The sequence below is a fragment of the Aplidium turbinatum genome, chromosome 7 (assembly GCF_918807975.1).
Source record: "Aplidium turbinatum chromosome 7, kaAplTurb1.1, whole genome shotgun sequence".
Taxonomy (NCBI): domain Eukaryota; kingdom Metazoa; phylum Chordata; class Ascidiacea; order Aplousobranchia; family Polyclinidae; genus Aplidium; species Aplidium turbinatum.
The window spans coordinates 7,297,875-7,308,217 of record NC_137478.1 but is presented as its reverse complement, the minus strand read 5'-3'; the positions used below and the strand labels follow the sequence as shown (position 1 = coordinate 7,308,217).

Genomic DNA, 10,343 nt, shown 5'->3' with positions numbered 1-10,343 from the left:
GATTAAGTTACATGACAGTCTTTAAGTTAGACATATCAACCTGTACAATGAATACGCTCGAGCCAGCAAATCAGTTCACCTTACTGCTCATAGTCCAAGGGGCGCTACTCGCAATCGACGGTAGCTATAATTTTAAATAACCCAGCCAGCAAAAGTTGTTATTTTCACATTTCCACGACTAACAACGTTGTCAGACTTTGAAATGTAAAAGTGGCAACTTTTGCTATCTGAGAAGTGTCCTGCCAAAGACACAACCACATGATCTTGAGCGTTGTCTAATCGGGGGCCTTTCGAACCATGGCTCTCACCACTCAGCTATGCAGCCTACATCAAAAGCGCATCACTGTTTCAATGTCAACAACGTCGGCTGCATAGCCGAGTGGTGAGAGTGCTGGAACGGCAATCGAAAGGGCGCCGGTTCGACACCGCTCAAGAGCATGCGGCTGTGTCTTTGGCAGGACACTTAAAGGCATGCCTGAAGGTGGACCTGAAGATTGGTTTCCTTGCCTTCCTGTCTACTTAATCTAAATCTTCAACCACAAGGTGTAAGCCTGGATACAACAAACAAAAAACGTTAACAGACGTTGAATAATAGAGTGATAAAAGATTAAACGCTTCCTGGCTTTATGTTTACACATAACTCGCCGTGCTTGATCAATTCCAGGTCGGGTGAAACGGAAGACTTTGAAAACGGTACCGATTGTGTTCTTACATAACGCAGTGAAAATATGTCGGGTAATGTAAATGACATCGTAAACCTGATATAAAATTAAAAATGAATCGCTAAAAGACCTTAGCTGTTGTAGAGCGACAATAAATAAAACCATAACATTACTATTATTACATAGGCCTAATATAGTTTCGGGAGAGAGTTCTCTTTCTTTGTGCCACAGACACGTCAGTCAGGCAAGGCACAACAATACAAGACTGAGCTTTGTACGAATATTGCAGAGCGACGACAAAAACCTTTGCAACATATCGTACGGTAGAATAAATTTCGTTTGTATGATTGATCTGGTGAAGCGGAGTTGTTGGAACGTTCTGTCCCCAGAAAAATAAATTCTTTTTTTTTAATTCATAGTTCCTACAACAACTTAAGCTTTCGAGTAGCCTACTCTTTCCAGCTTTCTGTAACTTTGATTACATCTTCCTTTAACTTCATTAAATTCATCAGCTTATTGTCCATTCGCCAACGTTGTGTGAGCCCCTGGGGCCGAAAAACATTGAACAGTTTTTTATCGCTGCATAAATAGCCTAGATTAGTAGCCTAGAGTGAATCTCGCTCACGGCTGTAATCTACATAATGCAGTTGAAACTGCTCAAGCAGGCTGCTTGGAAATGGGATAGCTTTCTTTAGAATTTCCTATCTGGCTTGGCTGCAATTGAAAATGACATAAGCTTACAGGCTATACAAAGTAGCATATACAATGATCGAAAAATATTTGTAACTATACGCATTTCGTTTAAAAATTTGTTTATTTTTAAATTAATAAATTTTTATTTTAGTAGTAAAAATGGGCCCCCTTAAAAGTGACAAAGCGAAAAACTACTCGTTTTTCCTTTACAATGTTATGCTAGGGGGGAAATTTGCCCGACTCTCCCCCTCTCGGAGCCCCTGCTCTGGGTGTGCGCTTGAGGAACGCATTTCAGGCAATTTAGTGGCACCTAGTGGATGGGATTATTCCCCAGCAACAGCACGTTAATTAACAACTATGGAAAACTCCATTCTGTCAATCTCGGAAACCGGGCCTGTGCGTCGGTAGGCACTTTGACATAGAACAGTTTTCCTTGCGAATCAGCTGATTTCAGTCATGCGACTCAGCACGTGATATTCTGACCGATCTACTCGAAAGATTTTTGATACAATAAAAAATTAAGTGCATGTATCGCCACAAGCAGCGTGGCCTAATGGGCTAAGGTTAGGGCAAGGGAATAGTCACTTCGATTGCGTGGGTTCGATTCCCACCCTCTGCTAATGTTCTTTTTTTTCTGCAACTGAACTGAGTGCAAGAAGGATCTTAATGACTGTAATCAATTGAGTTTATAAGGAAAATTGTCCTACCTTTCTTAACCAATGCGCTGCGGCGCAATGGTGGTAGCTGGTTCGCACGAAAACTGTCCTATGTTAAAGTGACTATACTCTGTGCGTCCAGTGTTGGGCGCGATAACTCATTTTTCAGTTAAGCGATAACGATAATCGCTAAACGAAAAATGCCTAAAGCAATAACGATAAACGATAAATCAAAAAAAGTTAAGCGATAACGATAAACGATAAAATTATCGCCGATAACGATATATTTTTTTTTTTCTTGAATCGCGCTGCCCCATCCCCTGCAGCATTGCAGCACGAACTGTTTTCATCAACATGACGAAAAATCGAACATAATATATTGTAAAGGGACAAAACTTTTTGTAAGTTATGCATGAATAGAATCGCAACAGCGGCAGTGGGTATCGAATCTTCAACCTCTTGATCCAGAATCAAACCACTGAGGTAACCGCCGTGCTTATAATTATACTTTCAGATACCAGTTGGATGCTTTTATCAATTGAGTTAAAGTGCCTCTGACAGGAAAATAAATTCGCTAAATTTATCTAAGATACCAAAGAGATGACACTAACAAACTTCTCTGACCAGAAAATCCTAAAAAATATCAACAGGCTACTAAGTTACACGCTTGCAAACTTTCGATAATTTCGTCGAATCTGGCACTCATTCAATTGCGGAAATAAAAATGGCAACGCCGCTGTGACGTCACCATGGGTGAGAAGAATACATTCTTTCTCTGTGGTGACTTGGTAAGGTATGGTATGACCACTGCAAAACGTGAATGTGTGGGGCTTTGTTGTTCTTAAGCATGTGCAAAATGATAATTACCGAAATGAAAAAGTCAACTTATTATTACTATCAAGTTTAGACCAAATAGGTTGAGTAACTTGAGTTTATTTTTATCAAACAGCACCTCACTTCCGTTGAAATTGCAGTTTTTTTTTTAATTCTTGCAGGGCTACAATTTTGATAACTTTTTATTTGTCCTAATCTGGCTATAGCCACTTGCAGTGTAACAACAGTAGCCTATCTCACAAACAGTAGCCTACCCTTATTTTATGGTTGAGTTAATGCCTGCAAATTGCTGTTTATGTGACAGTGTTATTGACAAAGGCCGTGTGCTATCTTTTCACGCTTTCCCACAAAACAAGGTGCTGAGAAGAAAATGGTCAAAGCTTTCTTCAAGTGTTCGAAAGTGGGATGGGCCATACCAAACTAGTCGTATGTTCTCTTTCCTTCACTTGAGATGATTTTGTTAACACTACCGGTACTCAAGTAAAAATGAGCTTGAGCAAACTTTACATTTTGAAGAAATCTGCCATACCATCTATAAAAGCACAGATACAGTTCAGTTCAGTTTGTTTTTATTTCTGACCATCACAACGAAAAACAATATGCGCTTGAGGAACGCATTTCAGGCAATTTAGTGGCACCTAGTGGATGGGATTATTCCCCAGCAACAGCACGTTAATTAACAACTATGGAAAACTCCATTCTGTCAATCTCGGAAACCGGGCCTGTGCGTCGGTAGGCACTTTGACATAGAACAGTTTTCCTTGCGAATCAGCTGATTTCAGTCATGCGACTCAGCACGTGATATTCTGACCGATCTACTCGAAAGATTTTTGATACAATAAAAAATTAAGTGCATGTATCGCCACAAGCAGCGTGGCCTAATGGGCTAAGGTTAGGGCAAGGGAATAGCCACTGTTACGGCCAATCTCTGTACAAATCAAACGTCATATAAAAACCGTTCAAGTCTACTGAATATTACGTCATGCAAGTTGCTAGAAAATGTGCCAAAATTGCACCATCGTTCATAGACTTGTGTCAAACTTGTTTGGACTTGTTTGGGCCTGTTTAAACAGGAAATATTACATCAGCTTTAAACACCTGTTGGAATGACTTCATAATTGTCTTTCATTTATTGCGTCACAGTTACTTTCTACGTGAATTTGAGATATTGATATCTATTCTGGTCATTCGTAAAATGATTGTTTGAAAGTTGGCCGCACATTTAACTGTTGGCTTAGTGCTTGCTAGCTGGACAAAGGTTCCGTCTTTTATCCAAGTAATCTGTTGTGTAGTGACAGTTTAAGTGGTGTAGGCGTTGCACCCCCTCGTTTTCGGTAGCCTCGGGCTAATTTTACAGGAATACACTGTTTGAAAAGAAGTTCAAGTGTGTGTTTCTTCGGTCATTATATACAGACGAACGGATTAGGGAACTTTATGTTACAATTTTCCCAAGAAGAGATTATGGTTTACCGCTGTGACCAGCCACTTCGATTGCGTGGGTTCGATTAACAGAGGTCCAGAAAAAGGTAGAAGCGACAGCACTTCTAACCAACAACGTTGCAAAAACGTTACGTACCTTCTTGCACAGGTAAAGTAGGTTTTTACATGTATAGACTCTGCTATGTACGGTAACTGTATAACTAAGATTAACACCGGCACTGACAGCTTGCATTGGGCAAAGCTCACTGCTTGCAGTTTCAGCACTTTGGCAAGGTTGGCGAAAGTACCCGTCAACCAGGGCTACTTTGAACAGTGAGCTAACTTTGAACACTAATTTAAAAATCCGACTACCCCTTGTATTAAGGCCTGTAAATAGAACACTTTAAATTGCATTTCGCGGAAAACTTCATCAAATGATCGTTATTAATTGTCCTTTCCGAAAATGGCAAAATAATGATATTGTTGATAGTAAAAACTGCTTTGAGAGTATTTTCTGGAAATTTTAATTTTTGCCCCCAGATAACAGTTTTAAGTAGGCTGGAAACTTTTATGCCGATCTTGGAAAGTAAAAGAGCTTTTGATCCAGTTTTTTTTGAAAAAGGTTTCAATTTCATTAGCATGTCGAGGATAATTGAAAACTGGATTTGTGTTGAGCATATCGCTTGTAAATACGAAAGTTCTGGATCGCATCACTGTTTTAGTTTAGGTTGCCTAACTGTGAACAGTGTTCAAAGTAGCCCGAACATTTTTTTTGGACTACACCACTGTGATTTAACGATGTTCAAAGTAGCCCTAACATGTGGCTGTAATGAGATTGTTCGTTTGCGCCATTTTTCTCATGCACATGACATGAACTGTTGTGTTTGTTGTCATTTCAGTGTTGTGATCGCTGTATACAACTGCTTTTTCACGTGATTAAATTTAATACCATTTACTCCGTGATTTATTTAACCTTGCAAGAAAAGTAGTAATTATTGCTTCATGATTACATTACGTGCAGTTTTGCTTCATGATCCAGGGCAGTATAATATTCATCAATATTACGAGACTCGTCCTGGAAAAATTTTGCTGGGGGGGGGGGCGTAGGGGGCTTGTTATTGACTTTTTTAGAAGTTATTTCATCATGAAACTTTTTCAAATGGCAAAACTTGTTCAAAGTAATGCTACGTGACACATAAGATTGAACAAACTGCTCAATTAGGGCTTAAAATATGCATAATAAGTGAGTGTTCAAAGATAGAATACCCCAACCCTAACTTTGAACACCCACAAATTTGGCGGGAAAAGCCCCAAATTTTTACTTGTTCAAAAATTGCTTACACCTCCTTGAGGGTCTACACACAGCCCCAATTTTGGCTAAATCTGAGCTTTCTAACTTAAAAACGCGTAAAAATACAAGCAAATACGTGCAAAAAGTGTGTCAAAGTAGCCCTGGACCACTTCTGTGGCTCAAATCGCCACACGGAGGTACAGTAGGCTACATACCTTCGTGGTCATTTTTTCAACAACTTTCCAAGTCTAGATGGCCGTTACACCGGATTACAATGTCCAACTGAAGGCACATTATGAGAGAGAGAGAACTTTTATTTATTTATGAATAGTGAATATGAATGATGATTCGTACGATTTCTTCATTTTTCACTTCAAGTATATTTTAGGTTTTGTACGAACGTATCCAGTACAGTTTTATTAAACTGTAAAAAACAATAAATCTTTGAAAAAAGCAACCGCTTGTACCAACTCCGACCAAACTTTGATCCACCAATTGCATCTAGGAAGCATTTGTGTCATCCGTAACTAACGACGCCCACTCAGGATGACGTAACACCACCAAAGTCGTCCCAGAGCAGTGAAATATGGAGTTTAGCCTGTGGTGGCGCTGCGGTGCAGGCGTTTGATATAAATTTCGCCCTAACCAGTCGAGCTTCGAGGTTAAGATTAAAAAGTTCACTAAGCATAATTCTGCGCTAGGAAATGCTTAAAAAAGTTACTATACTTGGATCCCACCTGTCAGGGGCACTTTAAACTGAGTAGGCAAAATAATTAAATCAAATGAAAATACCATAAAAAGTTCCAAACTTTGTATTTTGCTTTCTGCTTGAAGGGCTGTTTACAGCAAAGTCAGCAATAATTGAAAAAATTCCAAAAATCGCAAAATGCTTGAAAATTTATCAGTAATCTTAAGCGTTATTGGTAGTAAAAATGTGCATACAGTACTGTGAAATCCATCAAGCTTGTCAAATTAGTCGTGTTTGTTTTAGAAATTTAGAACAATAACATCATTATCGTAATTTACTGATAATTTCCGATATTTTTTTTTGTTTTCTTTGTGAACATTATCATTAAATCAATGGCAGAACGCTGAGTTGTTGAGATAAGAATTACAATAGGCACTGTATTAGTGGAAATAAAAATATTTGATTGAGGTAGGCTATGTCGCATAGGTAAATGAGAAAGGTTATGCTGTATTTAGATTCAATCTGTATTCAATTTTAGTTTCATTAACTAGGTGGCTAGTAAAAATATTACTTTTCATGGTCTTTTCACTTGTGCATTGATCCGAAATAAAATTTATTGGCGATTATCGGCGATAATCAAATATTGCTTTTGGCGACAACGATAAACGATAACTGAAAAAATAATTGAGCGATAACGATAGGCCTAATTATCGGCGGTAAATTGTCGCCGATAATGCCCATCACTGTGGTGCGTCAGTGCTTCAAGGCCTCTACAAGTATGCGAAACTGCCAGGATTAAGCTCCTCTCAAAGAAGCTTTCCCAGTCCGAAGATGAAAATTAAATCAATCATATAAAATATATTCTTATAAAGCTCAGTCTTGCATTGTTGAGCCTTGGCTGTCTGTGGCACAATAAAGCGAACTCTCTTCCGAAACTGTATTATGTAATAATAGTAATGTTATGGTTTTATTTATTGTCGCTCTACAACAGCTAAGGTCTTTTCGCAATTTATTTATGATTTTATATCAGGTTTACGATGTCATCACATTATTACCCGACATATTTTCACTGCGTCACACAAGAAAGAACACATTCGGTGCCGTTTGTAAAGTCTTCCATTTGACCCAACCTGGAATCGATCTACGATCTACCAGCACCAGAGCCGAAAGCGAAACCACTTGGCCACAGAGCTGGTCAGCTATATTATGCAAAATCACAGTAATTTAACTACTCACAGGCGTTTTTTAATTTTTTTAGGTAAAAACAATTTTTCTTTCACCATTTCACTTCAAGTTGAGAAAAGAATAAAAGCTTGTGCCTTGAGATAATTACAGCCAGAAAGTATTTGTCTGGTTGTACAATGGATCAACGTAAATGCGATGCAAACAAATTACAATGAACCGGGCAGGTCTTCGCAACTGTAGTAGTTCTTCAACTCATTTCAAGTTGCCTGTTTCAGTGTTTGGACGTAACTGCAGAAATAGAATTTGTTATGGCCACTGGTTTTAATATGAAAATGGAAGATTATACAGAGGAAGTAATGTCCAACCTAAACAGGTAAGTCCATTGTAAAGCTAGACTTAAGCGGCCTGTACACTGGCATCAACATCAACTATAATTGTTGTCAAAGCAATTAATTAAAGGTTATTTCAGCAAGCTACCTTTTATCACAAATATCCTAGGGATGAATCATACATCAATTTATGTTTTTTCGCCTGTACATTACCAAGTTATATTGTCATGTCGAAATAAAACGCAAGTATTATCTTCAAAAGTTATTAACAAATTGTTGCAGGCTGACGTTAAATACAGTAGGTAATACGGTATTACTAATACCATACTTATGGTATGATTGCTTTCAGTGTTCACTTGATTAAGAGCTTGAACAGTTTGGACAATTTCAATTTTATTTGTAAGAGCGGTCTATTGTGTGTTTTATGGTAACTTTAGAGTTAGACCATGGCTACCAGGAGATAAGGCTTGATTTGTTACACACTGCAGACTTTTTCTGATTTTGCCTACTTTCTCTTTTTCTATTGGCTTCCCTAGGAACTAGTAGGTGGCAAATCCGTCTTCTCCAGGTGCTGTAGCGCACCCAGCATGGTGCTAAGGGGGCTCAAGCCCCCTCAAACCCGCCACCAAAAATAAAGCTTTTGTATGTTCCACATGCTTTTATATGTTCCACATTTATACTTTTTGCTTACAGATTAGATATGAATAGGCTAAGACACAACAATACAACAGGGCTGAGCATTATAACAATAAATTTTACATATTTACGAATAGTTTTAACAGTCGAACGTTTTCGGCTTAACTTAAGCCTTCATCAGGAATCTGAAAATATTTATAAAAATGCAATAAATTTCAACTTTTTGAAGGTAAAATTACATTATAAAAAACCAACTACATCAGGGGTCACCAACTGGCAGCCCGCGGGCCGCATGCGGCCCGCCATGCTGTATCGCTGCGCCCGCGGAAGGTATCAGCGTGCAAGTATAACCAAAAATATTTTTCTTGAGGAGTTAAAGAGCACGAAGGCAAAAAATACTTTCCGGGAAGCATATTTTTGCTTTACATAGCCTACGATTCCACCGACCGACCAATCAGATTATAGCCTAGTTCTAGGTGGGGGTTGCTTAAAGTTATTACAATGCGATGTCCATCCACACTGTCCCAGTGGTTGATTAAAACGTCTGTTTTCGAATTTCGAAATTGTTTGTGAGCATAAGGACAGGGTTGCTTATTTTAAGTTTGCAAATGTCATGTAAACACTAGTGTGCGTTTCACCGTTATTGTGTTTCACGAGCAGTGTTCTCTTTGTGCAAGCTTTTTTGGCAAAATTGGTCGGTGTGCCAACTCAATTTATAATAAATTGGCAAAATATTATAAACTTAAAGACTTTTTCTGATTGCATTATGAAAATATTTAGCTTAGTAGAGCAAACTGTTTTTATTTTTATTTTTTTTAGAAGAAATATGGAACGCTTCACGATTTTGCGTGTCATCCTTGCGCAGGGGCCATGCTAATCTTCTCTGTATCGCTCCAATTTTAGTATATGTACTGTCGAAGCAAGTACTGCAAAATGTTGTTAATCGAAGCTACCGTACATCGTTATGGTTAGCGAATCGCAACTGCTGGCTGTACTATAGTGAGTGCTCAGCCTTGTGCTGATAGCCGGGAAGAACGCCCCCTTTCTTCAATCGGCGGTCGAATAAATTTGTGGCAAGAATACGGTGCGATACTGATGAGCCCAGCTTCATGGGCGAAACACGTCTCTATCGCTGTCAATTCTTGCTACAAATCGGCTGCCGAGAAACATACCGCAAGCAGTGGCTCCGAGAGGGGGGGAAGTCGGGCCAGTTTCCCCCCTAGCAAAACATTGTAAAGGAAAAACGAGTAGTTTTTTGTTTTTGCACTTTTGAGGGGGGCCCATTTTTAGTACTAAAGTAAAAATGTACCAACTAAATAATCAACAAATTCTTAAATGAAGTGCGTAGTTCCAAGTATTTCTCAAGCATTGTATATGTCACTCTCGATGTTTCTCATCAAGAACAAATCATTTTCGTGTTAAGGTAGGCGATGTTGAATAGCTTCAAGACGTAAAATCTGAAGCTGAAGTGATTTCTGTATCACTAAACGGTTTCGATTGTATTGATAGTTTCAACTTGAAAACTGGTGCTGTTTTAGCTAAGCGGAAACTATTTTTGCTTGACAACTGAACCTTAACTTCAAAATCTGCGTTGGCCAGGCATAGGATGTTGTATCCAACATAAGTTATCTGGGAAAGTTAAAGGTATCGGTCCAAGCACGATCAAAGAAAGTAAATCCTGTATATTTTTTGTTTATGGATCATCATCAGTCATCATCTCCGCCTGCAGCAGATTGCGCATCAACATGAGTTATTTGCTTCCAAGAATGGCGATTTTGAGCCAGCTCGCCCAGTGTCGCCAAGTTGAGTCCGGTCCATGATTGGATGGTGTCTTGCCATCGTTTTGGTTGTCTACCACGTTTTCTTTTTCCTTCTGTGCAAACTTTGCTGATTCCGAATTGTGATCTTTTAGCGTGGCCGAACAGTTTTAAAACTTTTGATTTTATTATT

At 38.8% G+C, this 10,343-nt stretch overlaps 1 non-coding gene across 1 annotated transcript; it reads right to left on the bottom strand.

Annotated features, from left to right (window-relative positions):
- Positions 1 to 9,213: 9,213 nt before the first annotated feature.
- Positions 9,214 to 9,320, bottom strand: LOC145774913 (U6 spliceosomal RNA). The gene has a single exon (XR_014290086.1). It is a non-coding gene; the product is annotated as a U6 spliceosomal RNA (small nuclear RNA).
- Between the last annotated feature and the right edge of the window lie 1,023 nt (positions 9,321 to 10,343).